General features: G+C 32.4%; 1 long non-coding RNA gene across 1 annotated transcript; it reads right to left on the bottom strand.

The window, feature by feature from the left end:
- Positions 1 to 314: 314 nt before the first annotated feature.
- On the bottom strand, positions 315 to 15,565 carry LOC132760488 (uncharacterized). The gene is made up of 3 exons (XR_009629855.1): positions 15,480 to 15,565; positions 681 to 729; positions 315 to 443 (listed from the first exon to the last, which is right to left on the bottom strand). It is a non-coding gene; the product is annotated as an uncharacterized LOC132760488 (long non-coding RNA).
- Between the last annotated feature and the right edge of the window lie 1,023 nt (positions 15,566 to 16,588).

Here is a 16,588-nt window from a genome sequence, read left to right as displayed (position 1 = left end):
ACACGTGACACAGTTACGGGGACATAAACTATTACATAATCTACTGGTATCGTAATATCCGTCCTTACATGATGTACACTGACCATTATCACAATAACAATTTTCAGGACAGTAACGATAACGGCAATCCTTGCTACCATTGGCGTTGTAATATTCTTCCTTGCATGATGTACACGTGGTACTTGACGTGCATGTTTTACATCCGGGTAAACACTTTGATGTGCAGTCTCTAGCAGGACCGGGGTAATAGCCATCATAACACCTAGTACACCTATCTGCACGATCAGGGCATTTTGTACAATTGTGTGTACATCGCGAGTAGCACCGAGCACCTCTATGACCATCAATACAGCCTAGAGTACAATCTGTAGAAGTAAAATGCCCTTTTTCACATTTTCTATCTATACAGCATGCACAATCTACTTGACATGTTTCGTCAACCTCTGTAATAAAAATAAAGTCATACTTCCTTATAAAATTATCATATAGAAATTCAATGTATAAAGCTATGAATCTATCATTTTAATTTGAATTGCTGGACAGTTTACGTTGTATCATCGAAATTATGTTAAAATATGTCTAGAGTTCATTATATGCATAATAAATAACCAAAAAATATCTTAAAATATACATAAGATGTATACCAAAGCCTGAAGTTAATAATCAAAGAAAACACATACCTCCTTGCGAGTTGTAAACAAGTTGAAACATACATATTGTACATAGCATCTGTAACAAAAATTAGGTATTTCATTATTTCAGAAGTGTTATGATGTATTGTTATGTCTGATATAAGATCAAGGTAGTATGTATAACACTTATTAGGGTGTTTGCTATATACGCATTTCTATAGAACACATACACGTGTATAATATTTCTACTAGACAGATATAATATTTCTACAATTTCTAAAATAGTTCTAAGCGATAAGTATAATATTTTTGCAGAACAAGTATAATGTTTCTACGGGGCAAGTATAATATTTCTACAGTACAAGTATAATAGTTCTACTTGACGAGTATAGTATTTCCAATATTTCTAAAGAATAAAATGCCCAGACATTTCTACAGAACATGTATGATATTTCTTCATAACAAGTAATATGAAATTAGGCGAAGCCTATGAACGGGGAAGTCTGTTAAAAATCGTTCATTTTTCGCTCCGTTTTCACTCGGAATACACAACGATAATTATTAATCCGAAAAGTTGCGATTGTTCGTTATCGGAATAACCCGACTATTATCATTGACTATTATCATTGAGTTACATTGAAAATGGCGGCGCCCGGACCCGCATTGCGGCCCCGGCCTTTGACTTCCCCGTATATTATTTCATCAGAAATGATATGCAGACATAATAATATTTATTCAAAACAAGTACTATATTTCTTCAAAAATTATACTTTTTCTTCAGAAAGTATATTTCTACAGAACGAGTGCAATATTTCTACAGGACAAGTAAAATTTTTCTACAAGTTGAAGAAAAAAATTGTCATTACGAGACAGGACTTAGTATGGAAAGATTTTATATTATTCATAAGGGTTATGTACAGAAACATATAATTCGACATACTATCAAATATTGTCCGCGAATATTTACTTGTTATTATATACCTCAACAAGATACATGTTAATCTAATTCCAAAGATTAAGTATCAAGCTCAAGAAAATACAAAGAATATTATTCAAATGAGTTTGTGTCATCTATTATCAAATAAAGTTTTTTAAGGTGTGACGCAACGTTTAATAGTGCAATTAGTCATAACTGAACCTGCATACAAGGATAAACAAGAAACCACAGTGACCCTTTATCACCCTTTATATTATTTACCCTTTATGATTTGTATGTTCTTGTTATACTGTATATAAATGTTCTTATTATTGTACTAAATTCATGCAAGAGTTATCTTTCTTTTTACGAGAAAGATAATATATTATTGCATGTATCTCAATGTATATAAATACAAATTCTGATTGTAATTTAAGGAGAAAATAATGTTTTAAAGATTACTATATAGTCTTAACAAATTTATATTAAAGTCATACTTTAAATGATATGAAATGAAATTATTAAGAATATTAAGCTTACTTAGGTCATGCTTGACTGTCTCCAATGAAAAGTTCATGTAGATCTTATATCAATTTTGTTCGCTGTATTATGCACGTAAATCATGCTCACTTTGTATTTGTACATGTATATATGTATGCTTGTGGTGCCATTATGGGCGAATAGCCTTATTTAATAAATGAAATAAACTCAAAACTCAAACTCACTCATCGGACTATTAAGCCTTAAATGAGATGGGACAAATAATATGCAAAACAAGTATAATGTCTAATTGTTTTGAAAAAGATATGAAAGTAAAAAATATGCATTTGAAAATGTGCACAATTTTCATTGCTATATCTCTAAATACGACAACGTGACATGTTAGCTATAGATCGCTCATCCGAGATCTATTGCTGGAGAAGTAACGGCTGCAATGAAATGTCATGTGTCAAACATAGGTACTCAACGTATTTTACTACCGTAGTAGAGAATTTATATGACTTTTTTTTTTATTTATGAAGATTATATAACCAAAGTTATCCCAATGTGGTGGGAGACATTTTCAATCCCAGGTGCATGCTTATAATTTTGTTGCAGTCTTCAAAGTAATGCTTCATGTCAAATATCTATATTCTGTGCATTTTAGTTTAATACAAAAAAGGTATAAATGTGTTTTCATTTATAAGTCTATATAAACTGAGTGATCCGCTCCACTGTTAGGTCATTTCTTTATCTAATAATCAAGGTATGTTTTATGCTTAATATATACGTTCTGGACATTGAAGAATATATTTTTACATATTCTATTTGAACTAAATAAAGAATATATTTTGAAATATGTTAAATTCATGATTTTATTTTAACTAAATGATCCCGGGTGGAGACAAAAAAAGACCTCTAGACGATGCTTCATGTTAAATATCTAAGCTCTTTGCATTGAAGTTTCTTGTGGCTTTTATCACATGTTTACTAATAGATTTGATTTGGTTTGATTTGGGGAAAATGTTCATCCTAACGGCATTTTTATTTGTTTGGGTTGTCAAAACAAACAAATAATGATAGCGAAATTTCAGACCCTGATATGCTTATTTGCAAAATCCGAAAGTAGTCCGAACTCCTCGAAGCGGTTACTTCCCTTTATAAGTACAATCACGCCGAAAAATTGAGGGGAGATCACTTAGTAAAGATTGTCAAATGACAGGCGCATTAATTTTCAAGCCTTCTCGAGGAAGAAAAAATAGTTCTCGATTGGTCAAAGATTTCTAATATTGTGTAATTCTTTATATATTAAGCTCCATGAGTATTTACATCAGTGTTAAACATCAGGTTAACCGTGAACAAAGTATCTCGAAATTAATAAGGGTTACAAATCTGAAAACAAATTGAGTTAGCAAACTCTAATTTAGAATAATGTGGTTTTCTTCAGTCTGTCATTTAATAACTTCCCTGTGGCCGAGGGGTTACACGCTCGTTTAGGAAGCGAGACGTCTGGAGTTAAAATCCCAGTTAAGACAACTCATGTTTGTTTGTTTTTTAAGAAAAATAAACATTGAATTGAATATCAGTGTTGCAACTAGCCTTATAGCCAATTTACTACAGTTATAACAATGGAAACAGCATTGGTTCTGAGACCCAAACAAATTCAGCGCCTTCTGTGCTTTGATAAGTACATGCAGGTAGTTGTGTTTATTTATCTATTTCGAGTACGCTGAATTCTTTTTTTGCTCTACTACAGCTTTACTTTTGGTCCTTGACCCTTTAAAAATCAATTTAAAATGGTCGCCATTGTTTTTTATTGTTACTTTATTGCTCCCACAGGCAAGATAAAACGCATCTTTTTGAAATTTAATTTAAAGTTTTGCTTATTTAAGTCGGCTGAAGTATGAACAAGAAGAATAAATGGGGGAAAAAAGATAAATTTAATGCGACAGCCATCTTGGATTTAAAAATGACGTTTCTTTCTACTGTTTAATATTTAACGTTAACACGCGCAAGAAGGCTTTTTACTTAGCTTGTTTTATTGTATTAAAATGAATATTAGTGCAAGTGATACCAATTAAGACTTACAAGGCCAAACTTATTAAACCTACAAATTCATGGTGCAAAAAGGTCACATTATGCCAAAATAAATGAGAATCATATTTGTATATGTCATTTAAATGTTATCTTTATACTTCCAAGCATACAAAAGAAATGTTCTTTTAAACTATTGCAATGCTTTTTTTATTAGTTTTTATCGCTTGAGGCTTGAGGGAAGCCTGCTCAAATGTCTGTCCATCCGTCCGAGCGTCCTCATATGCCAGTAAGGTATATTTGACGGTTTTTAAGTTGGCGTTGAAATTAATATCGTATACGCCCAACCTTTAGAATGAATAATTGGTTTTTGGGGCAAAAAGGCTGTTTTTTGCAGTTTGAAAATATAATGAAGATCACAAACATCCGCACACGTCAACTCTGTGTATGTCTGTTTGTTTTTAATCCCTTTCATCACTGTCATTCTTGGATGGATTTTTAAATAAGTTGCACGAATGTATCAGATGCTACGGTTGTGAATGGTCCCATTTAATGTATTTAGTAATATTATTTAGTAAATTCAAGTGATTATGATCCGTAGTCGACTGACAGACATGTATTAGTCTATGTTTACTGCCTAATCGTTGTGCCGCAATTTTGTCTACAAGGGAGTTTTAGCACGAATGCGCTAGATTTGTGATAGATATTTCATGAACGGGAAGGACTAGAGACTTTGTGTTGGTCTCATTTGGAAGCTTAATACAAACTTGAAATAGTGATAAAAGGTTTTTTTATTAACTGGACAACTGTTTTCACAACGTCCCGGAAATGAACCCCTTGCTCGTAGACTCGAATCTGGAGTTTCCGGCCTTCTCTTAACTTATAGTATATTTTAAAGGGGCCCGTACATGTATTCCACTCTTTCTTTTGGTTTTTGACAAATTTAAGGTGAACACAGAGGTTTTTTATCAATGTGGTCATATTTTCTTCCCAGGTCCGATACTCTTACACGTGCCTGTAGTTTATCCCATAAAAGCATGCACACTAATTTAGATGAAAGATAGTATTCCAGTTCTAGATCTATATATAGGTAACCGACAAAATCATAGCCCGTAGACGCCCCTTTATGAGGATTTTTGTCGTCCATTTTGTTATCATGTGGTATTTAATTCTCTGTTTAATTTGGCCTAGGGCAGATGGTGTATAGGTACAAATGGTCAAATCTTGTAAATTGTATTTATCCTGTCACTTGTATCAATTTCGGCCCGATAACAAGGTGCCGTATATTTTTACTGATCTACGGCACTTGATCACGTGGTATGCATGTTTGCCGGACTACTTTTCAAGAAAAAATATATAAACTGTCGGTGTAGAATAACGAATTTTGGAAACGATGATAAAACTTTGTTTTTGTCTTTTTTATTTCACTCTATAATCAAGCGAAATAAAAATTATTAAAAGTGAAATAAATGTAATTATTACATGCTTTTCGGTGGTTTATAGAAATATATCAGTGATATAAAACTGGTAATTTCACTGTTTGAAACAGTGAAATTACCACTTTGATAATCTCACTGTTTTGAATTTAAGCCCCTTACGTTGTTTCAGTGACATACCAGCGTGCACAGAACTGGGTACCAACTTAATGACATGACGTCGTAAATGACGTCACGTTGTATTATTATTTGGCGCGCTTTTCATTCAGTATTAGGTTTAATGTCTTTTTAAAACGTTTCTTTGCATATAATAAAAAGAAAATTTGTTTAGTTTAGTGTAAGATCGAAATACATTTCACCTTGTGAACACCAAAAGTTCACATTTCACTCGTGGCTGCGCCACTCGTGAAATATACCTTTTGGTGCTCACTCGGTGCAATATTATATGTTATTTTGGTTTTGGAGTGATATATGTGGATATATTACCTGTTAAGATTTTATATCACCCGAGCCGTTAGGCGAGGGTGATATTTTATCTTGACAGGTAATATATCCACATATATCACTCCAAAACCAAAATAATAATTTTATTACCCTTCCGCTGCCGAGTTTAGACGATTTTTTAAAAAATCATTGCTGTTTCAAATGAAACGTCGAAATAAGATTCCCTTTAGGATACCTCTCCGTCACAACATGACGTCACATAAATACATGACGTATTTTTCCCGTACCTTACGAAAGTAAACAATAGAAAAGGAGTATCGTATCGATTTATTCAGGGAATAGACATACATGTATACACATACAATTTTATCACAGATATCAACTTGAATATAAATAAAAACACACACATAAATGCACAAAAATAATTATACGATTAATCAATAAGTATGTTCTATGTAACCCTAGGATTGCCCATTAAGCTAAAAGCTTATTTCCAATGGGGTCCATTTTCTGTAAAATTATTACACTAACTTACATAATGATAAATGAATTATAAAGAAGTTAAACTTAATGACAATTTTCAATAATCAAAACACATTTTTCAATATAATAAGACAAGTACATTGTACACAAACAAAATGAAAAAAGTTTCTTTTAAACTAAAACATATCAAGTACACATAAACATGTTTCAAAACCTTATCATAAGTTACACATCAATTTAATAATAAATAAACATATTATTCACTTGTTTATCATTTTCATTACTTAAAAAAAGTTTTACTTTCGTTTTAAATGTTTGGATATTGTCAATTGATCTAATGTTGTCTGGTAAAGAATTCCAGTCTTTAATGGCATTGTAGAAAAATGTATTTTTTTACATAAGAATCATTTTGAGGTAAAACAAAATTAAAATTACTGGATCTTAAATTGGATATTCTACAAACCTTAAACAATTCCTTTAAATAGGAAGGGCTTTTGTTGTAATAAACTTTATGAATGTGGTTGAGTCTTAACTGTCTAACTCTATCATTGACATTTAATAATTTAAGATCGGACAGAACCTTATTTGTCACTGAAGTCCTAGGAGTGTAGTCTTTTATAAAGCGCACAACCTTATTTTGAGCTACTTGAAGTTTGTGCTTCAGTGACTTACTCAGTCCTTCGTACCAAGAAGATGAAGAATAATCAAAGTGACACAGCAAAAGGGCAGGACATAACTGTTTCTTTATTTCTTCCGATAAACAATTTTTGTAACGGTATAGAAAATGTAATCTTCCATTCACCTTTGAAAGAATGCTCTTGACAATTTTATCTCCTGATAGATAACAATCGATATTCAAACCAAGATATTTAACTTCAGACGAAGACTTTATTGTTTGATCATTACATGAAATGGAAAAATTTTGTAATTTATTAGTAGTCTGTTGAACGCACTTTTTTGTAATTAATATCAAGCTTTCGCAAGGTCATATTTGTTTTCGATACTGATGGTTATATGTATCATTACTCAACTTTGGTAAATATTCATCATTTGACAGTAAAAAGGTGCTTTTAAATCGGAATTTACACCGCGTAAAATCGAACCGTACGCGCATCACCTCAGCGCATATTGTTTACAACGTTGGGTACCAAACGGGGAAATTTAGTGTGTATATTACCCGTCTGGCTCGGTTATATCCATTTCTTTCGGGTGATCAATATCCAATCAAAAAGGCGGAAAAAATCTGGAAGGGTAATAAATTCCTATCTTACACTAAACTAAACAAATATCCTCTATAACTTAACTCGTTTGCGACATTAAAATAGCGTACTTGATTTGATTGTTTTGCACGTGCTGTTTGGCGCTACATTGTGACGTCACGTAAACAATACTTTAAACGTCTGTACAGCGTTAACGACTGAATAAAAGATATTGGTGTTCGAATTCATTTTCTTAGTTAGACCATTTTCTTTCATTCTAGATAGTTTTCACAACAAATTTCGACAAAAAATTGTTTATATTTATCACATTTTTCAAACAAAATGGCGCCCTCAATGTGAAAATGCACAGGGAGATAATAAGAATGGCGAGTGCATTGTTGTAGAATAATGCACGCTTCGGGCCTTCTTTGTTTATATAGAAACATTTTCGATAGTGTGATTAAAGGTAGTTTGCCTAATAAAATTCTTTAAAAAAAACGGTGACAGGATAAATAGAATAATAGATTGGTGCCGTGGATGGAGAAAGTTTATCTGGCTCTGCTCCGGAATTTATTGGATTCGCCTTCGGCTCACCCAATAAATTCCTCCGCCTCGCCAGATAAACTTTCTCCATCCACGGCACCAACCTATTATTCTCTATATGTCGCCTTCCTGAACGACTTAAACTTCACGTTAATGTGTAATATGAAAAGGTAATGACATGAATAACCGCAGTAGACCTTTAATACTTTAGTCTGTACTATTCATTTACCGTAAGACATTACAAGTCCGTATTCAACAATAAAATCGCTGTTTAAGAGTCATTTTTTCCAAAGTGAAAGATAATAAAACTTAAAATGACATTTGCATTTATTTAACTTTACTAGTATTTCAATTATGATAGAAACCATGCAGGTGTATAAATCTAGGCATGTTTAGAGTTATTCACTGAAATCAAGACGACATTTAATAAAGTAGCTACACCAATATAACAATCAAAGGGCTGCAAGCTCTGTGATATTTTCTGATCTTTGCAATCTTAATCGTACTGTATATCTGTATTTGAATTCCTGTATAAGTTTATTTTTGGCGTCCTCGGCGCAATGTGAAAGGGCGACAGCAACTTCTCGAGCCTTTTAGTCGGACATAATAAAAGCCGTTTATTCCGACCAGTATGAGGGTGCTTGACTGCGGTCTGGAGACCACAGGGTACGCGTTTAACTTTTGAGGCATGGAGGAGCACGTGACCTGTTTTTTCGGTACATGGAGGAGCATGTGATCTGTAAACCGTACATGATTGGTTAATTGACCTTTTTGGAAACCTGGTTAAATACCGTTGGCTGGTACGTTACAGATAATCCTCTAGGGAATTAGACACCTAATTAAGAACAAAAAACTATTATGTGATATTTTTTAATTTTCTATAATTATGTTACCGTTTAAGGTGGAAAAACTTGAATGATGTGTTCATGATGAATGATCAATGTTTCTTTAATATGTATCTCAAAATGTTACAAACAATAAATTGTTTATACTGAAAATCTACAAAATTAAATATTCGTAGTGGCATCTGCCATCATAAATACTTGTGTGTTTACTTTTTTTTTTTTGCTCGGAATTATTCATAAAATGGTAGGCCTATTTAATTATTTTCTTTAAAAAGAAATAATTGTTTTATGTTCGATCTTCTCCGGTCATCAACGGTCACCAGTTTCCAAAGACCTTCTTCTATATTAATCGATTAATGTCAAATATATTCCAGATACAAACGTTTATTTATCCTCGCCCACCCCCTGAAAATAGATAAATGAAATATATTAATATCATTAAAAACGTTCCCCGCAGGAAACCATTTTATTAATTAAAAATGAAATGTCGCGATATATACAATGAATAGCGAACTGGAGAATTTCGCAATGCAAACATTTTCAAATGAAATAACCTTTTCTGTCAATAAATCGCGCTCTTCGAGGTATTTTTATTTATCATTTTGTAGTACACAGTGGGTTATTATGGTTCATGTATCCGAAAGCTGAATAGAATGATGAGTCGGTGACCTATATATTCCGAAAAATCTTTTTATAGAGGGGTGTATTCCAATCGGTAATTCCCGGTCTCTCCTGGTCTATTTTGACCGGAATTTACTAGTGACCGGCGAATAGTACCACACGTTTATTGTCCGTCTCTCCCGGTTTTCGAGTAGATGTTTGATATCGTTACAGAACAGAACAAATATTTACAGTTATATAAGTTTTTTTTCAAAATGAATGTTTGTCACTTAGTTTGGTTACAATAATTAATAAACACAGATCAACTCTCAAATTTATTGATTATTATTATACATAAACATACAATTTCGGAAAAAAAAACAACAACAACAATAACATGTTTTATAAACATGATAAAACACTGATACGTTTGTATCAGATAAAACAATAAATTATGTACAATAATTGAGAAAAAAAGGTACATTTTATTGGTATTAATATGACACTATCAACTTTGAAACATTTTATTTAATTTGTTATTCGTGTTTAGTAAAGATGCCGAGGAATTTATTCAAAGTTACAAATTAGATTTTATGAATTATTCAATTTATTGATAATTTAAAAAATGATAAAGAAAAATACATATGTACATGTATATGTTTTAAGAATAAACAATATTATATATTAAAAGTTTAACCATAATTTACTGACTTTTTCCAGTTAAGTTTTTACTTAATATAATCGTCGGTCAATATGACAATTGAATTCTTAAAATATTAGTTAACGTAAAAACTCAGTATTAAAATAGCACATAAATCACAAAAAAGAAAGAAAACAATATTCATAAAATCTGTATTTTTTATTACAATTATTGTATAATAAACAATTATGCTCAACACGATCGACATGGTAATGTAACCAGTGTCATATAGTTATTAAGTGTGAACAGATATCTTTAGAGGGGGTCTTCGCTAATAGCGATAACATGATAAGGAACAAGTGTGGTGTTGATCATGCATTTACACATATGGATTATAAATGATTGTATACATGTATATCCGTTGCTAAAAAATCATTTATGTTCATTTTTTATGATAGCCACACTTTATCCTTGCATATCGTGGCTATTTCCAACAAAGACACTAAAAAAAGAATTTTAAAAAAATGTTGACTCGACTGGGCTTTGAACTCCAGACCTCTCACACGTGAAACGAGCGCGTTACCCCTGCACCACGGACAATTTATATCAACAGAAGTTGAATAAAATCAAATCATTCGTAATTTATAATTTCCACTGCATTTTGGGTTAGGGTAATTTCGAGGTATTTTGTTCAGCGTAAACCTGTTGTTTAAAATTGAAGTAAATAATTCAGCAAAAATCTTCTCGCCCAAACAGTCCAACATGTAGAAACTATATATTCAACTACTCGACAGTCAGATTTATTTGTGTAGTATTTCGGTCATCGATATCGCTAAAAATAGCATTTTCATTGATTACAATCATATTTCATCCGCGTAATTTGTGAGTGTGCATTTATTGACAATTCTATAAGCCAACGCTACTTTTAAAGTTTGAATGTGTAGTAATTTGTTGGACACTTGTAACAAAAACTTGTTTTTTTCTTTTTAAATTGCCAGTTTTTAAGCAGTTTTGAGTGAGAACTACATTGCGTTGTTAGGACTGTTGGGAAATATTGTGTAAGACCGTGGATGTTAGCTATGTATTTATCTGATCTTGCGATCAGAAAATACAAAAATAATACAGTATAGTGAATTAATATATGCACATACTGATGTTAACAAACGTGTGAAATGCGTGTTCGGTAAATAGCGTAACTAATAGGAACTGGTTGTAAACGGTTATTTCTGAAACATTAAAGACGCATGACATCTCTTATTGATATGAATTGATAAGTGTGCGATATATTGTAAAGCAATCGATTGCATTATGATAATAGAAAAGAAATCCAGGCGCAACCAACTGATCTATTAGGAACCAGTTTATAGGCGTGTTTATGGTTTATTGTCACATCCGTGTTATTTGTGCCGTGTGGCGGCTGTAAAAAGTCTCCACGTACATTTAATCAATGATGTTATATTTTCGATCCTTGAAGATCGTTCAGCACGACAGTATTGCATGTATTGTTATGTATACATTTTAGATGGTATTTTTAGTTTCTTGTATTTGGCCTTTTTCAATTTGGGTGGTTCCAGTATACCTACTTGAATACTGAAGAATCACCCTTAGAATATGTTGCCTGCGTTTAAAATTTGTCTTTTGACGTCTAGTCTGTGATATGCAGGCTTCATAACCTCAAATCCCCTTTCAAAACTCTACTTTATTTAGTTCCACCCATTGTTTTCTCGTTTAGAGCACACGCATTCTTTTACTTGGGGACTATACGCCGCTTTTCATGGAATGACTTGAACTGTGTCACTGATAATCGCCGTATGAACACATCTGCGGATGTTTCTAAATTCAAAATTTCACCATTATCGTGTTTAAATGTTGAATTCTGCTTAAGCCGGTGCTAGGGGGCGTGGACGGTAACTTGCACTTTCCAGTACCGTCCATGAACAGGCTCAATCAAACCGAGCCTGCAACATTTTACAATTTTGTCGTGTTGGGCTTTCTTTAGGGATTCTGTTTTTTAAGTCAATATTTACAAAATAAAACGTTTCAATGGTTTAAAATTACAGCAGGATAAATATTGCAAATACAATACTTAAGGTGACAACAGACACTTTCCGTGGTACTCACATAAATGTCATTTAAACCAACTTATTTTAGTAATAATTGTTAATTATTTAATTGTTGTGCATTAAATGTCGTTGATCATCATAAAAAATAAGATATTTGAAAAAAATGCCTTTGTAAATGATTGATTTTTAATAAAAATCCTAAAATTTTAAATCGTCATATCAAAGTCATTTTTTATTTTTTTGTCATCAAACTTTTGGAAAATAAACATACTTATAATATCTGGGGAAGCGTGTCTCAAATTTTTTCTATCTTTTCTCAAAAAAATATTACGTAACGTCAAACATTTTATGCGACTTTTTTCACCATACATATTACGTAATTAAAGATAATTAAGTCGCTGATTGAGCAAACAAAAATCCCTGACACGGTTCCCTCCGTAAATGAATTCCCTTTCATGTGCTTTAAACCGCATGTTAATTGCTTGATTATTAAAAAAGTTATGCCGATTCAAAGTTAGTCCGACCCGCATCAAACGAAGTGTCATAAATCGGCTGTTCTCTCTCGGACCCCTACGTTTCACGCTAAATAATTGCATAATACACAAATATCGCACCAGAGAGGGTCAAGAGTTGCGGTAACATACTCTAACAACATTTTATGACCCAGTGACATCTGACCAATTAAAAAGTTGCTGATTAATATCAGTTTATAACAAACATTTCTTCAAATCTTAACGTGATTTACCGTCCGTCTGGTATCGGTCGCACATGCCACGTGACACTTTCGGTAAAATTTGAGGCACTCGGTGGGGGGAAATGGAACGTATTTGCGCACCGCTAGCGGGGTATTTAATTGTTTCACTTTTTAAGTTTATTATTATTATCATCAGCATTATTATTATATTATACCAGTGTCAATCTGTCTGTGTATTCGTGTATGAAATTCCGTTAAAATATAAATTAAAATAACAAAAAACTGAGCTTCTGACGGTCTTTTAAAGTCCATGGTAGATGTACAAATAAGAACAGGATATTATATATTTTTTCCTTCAAATTGATATAAATGCTTCACATATTTTAATAGAAATAAAAGGTATCACTCGATCATTATGATCTGACCTTCTTGACTTCTATTATCATGAATACACGTATCATCTATGCACAACATAGAGATCCAGTTTCTACTGGGATATACAATAAATTCCATACTTTGTCCAAGGTTTATTAGTACTGTGTTCGATTTACTGGCGAACAATTTATTCAAAGCATTCACTGAATGTTACGTACATTGGCCGATAATTTCTTATTTTATAAAAAATAATAAATAAAAGGTAGACGATATTCATAAAAGATGTACGGTATTTGTACGATACATGAATTACGAGTGGTATGGACCAGTATGGATAGGTAATTCACGCATATATGGAACTACCGATTTCCCTCATTGATGCCTCAACAGGGGGCGGAGAATCCCGGACAATCCCCCTCCCGGACGATTCCCCTTCCATATTATTTTCACAACCCGGACATTTCCCCTCTCGTTATTTTAATAGGGTGGACTTTTCCCCTCCCGTTAATTTTATAGGACGGACAATTCCCCTCCCGTTATTTTAGCAGAGCGGACAATTCCCCTCCCGTATTTATCAGAGCGGACGTGACATTATACGGCCCTTAATCATAGCCGCCACTGCGTATCAAAAAATCTATAACCATTCTTATTAAAGATGACAGTTTTTACTCTTAACAACACACTGTTAAAGATCGGAACTTTTAAGAATCATTATTTCACAAAGGTGACATTATACCGCCTTTAATCATTGCCGCCATTGCTTAAGACAAACAAACCGGGGGCGGTCCATAATTCTTATATGGACTGGATGACGTCATATTAAATCTTAAAGTTCGTTTTCTGCCTGTTTAATTTGATTTTTAAAAATTAAATAACAAAAGAAGAGCATGATTTTTTTTTGCTGTATCGCTTTAAAATTATAATAATAATTCCGACTAGGGTTTGAAATATTTCACACACTGAACAAATAAATTATTATTAGTAAATTATAGTAAAAATGTCAGCAACAAAAGGGATGAAATGATTTAGATTCGGTATAATATAACAAATAAAACATGGCCTTTCGGGCAAAATGCAAGTTTACGGACTGGTTGGTCAGACCTCGGAAGGTATATGTCCCTCAGCTGCGCTTCGGGCCATATACCTTCCTCAGTCTGACCAACCAGTCCGTAAACTTGCATATTGCCCTCAAGGCCATGTTTTATTTGTTAAATATATATGTTCAACAGCTCTAATAAACAATATTATAACATATATATGTTCAACAGCCACGGGAGGGAAATTGTCGGCTCTGACAACAGCGGGAGGGGAATTGTCCGCTCTGCTAAAATAACGGGAGGGGAATTGTCCGCCCTGTAAAATTAACGGGAGGGGAATTGTCCGCCGTAAAATAATAACGGGAGGGGAAATGTCCGGGTTGTGAAAAAACATTCAAATTTACTGGGAGGGGAATCGTCCGGGAGGGGGATTGTTCGGTTATCGATAATTGACAGGTTACGCGAATAGCAGATAAAATGGTACAGGTACCGTTTTAAAACGTTTAAAAACACATTTTTTGGACTAACTGCTTCCAAAATTAAATCACGAATGTGTTCAGAAAAGGTTGATAAATCTACTAAGCAAAAAATCTCATTTTAGGTATTTTCAGTGATAATTGACTCCGTTGTCACCTTAAATGTTTTTCGTCGGACAATACTAGTTCCATAAAAATGTACGATTCTGTAGTGAAATTTTAATGTTGATGCTTTGAACTGAATATAAAGGCTATTGTTTACGTTTAAACTATATAATTATCAGAAAAAGCCCGACTATCACCAGGTGCCAATTTCAACCACAGTGCTTGAATTTGATCTTTGAAAGGTTTCATTCAAAATATTTAAGCATTAGCAATTTAGATTTTAAGACAAATATTTTTTTATGATTTCACTATTTACATATACCCTAACACTACATACAGTCTGGACTGTAATATCGAAATTATAAAGTTATTATTCAAAACAAATCTCTGGCTTATTTTTTTAAGAAAGTGATATAAATAAAATTCTTCATTTGAATGCTTTTACAGAAAAACCTATTACAAATTATTTTTACTAACCAAATTTAAGTTCCTCATTATTTCCTTTATATCTTTTCATTCATCAAACATAAGTAACACTTTAGCTTATTAGCAAGGTTATAAACGGAAGTAAATAAAACATAACTTCCTAGTGCGTAGTTTTTAGCGTATTATATTTAAAAGACATATCTTCTCCTTTAATCAAGATTTCAAGATTCAACATTTCAAGATTTTATTTCAAAAGAAATAAACATTATACAATGTCCGTCGCCATAAACAGAATGACGGTTACAAATAGAATATGAGAAAAAGTATGTAACTGAATACAAATAATGTTTATATTTAAAGAACACATATACATTGTATTTCAATATATGTTTGTAAATAATAGTATGCTATATATACCAATATCAGTATTTGAAAACAATCAATCATTCGTTCTATCACGTAATGCCTTTGCAAAGTAGATATATTTTGATAATCTATTAACAGTTCCATTCTTAGACTTTTTCATTAAAGATATAAATTTATTTAAGGTAGGCAAAGAGCAATAATATTTTGGTAAATGTTCTTTCCTTAATTCCCTATAAAATTGACAAACTAGTAAAAAGTGATATTCTGTTTCAATTTCATTCATATTACATTTTAAACAAATTCTCTGATCTCTGTCAATATTCCTAAATCTACCTTCTTCTATCTAAAGTCTATGTACTGAGCATCTAAATCATTACAAAGCTATTCTAAACTTTGAGTTTTTTTTTACTAAAGAAGGGTATTTTTCAAAATCAAAACTATCTTTTATAATCTTATACGTCTCTAATTTTGATGAATTACTAATTTCCGATAACCATTGTTGGTTATATTGATAATATATCCGTTGAATGGTGGTTTTTAAATCAATAACGTTAGGATTATCAAAAATATTAGCAAATCCTAAATTCTGAAACAATTTTCTAACATCAATCGACCATTTATTATGCCCCCACTTCAAAGAAGATGGGGTATATTGCTTTGCATTTGTCTGTCTGTCGGTCCGTCGGTCCGTAGACCAAATGGTTTCCGAGTGATAACTAAATAACCCTTAGGCCTAGGAACTTCAAACTTGGTATGGTAATTGGTCATTACCAGAAGATAAACCCTATTGATTT

This window comes from Ruditapes philippinarum, unplaced genomic scaffold (assembly GCF_026571515.1).
Source record: "Ruditapes philippinarum isolate M1 unplaced genomic scaffold, ASM2657151v2 ctg11378_1_1_1_1, whole genome shotgun sequence".
Lineage (NCBI taxonomy): Eukaryota > Metazoa > Mollusca > Bivalvia > Venerida > Veneridae > Ruditapes > Ruditapes philippinarum.
Note: the sequence above shows the minus strand (reverse complement) of the source record. Positions and strands in the feature narration are given on the sequence as shown.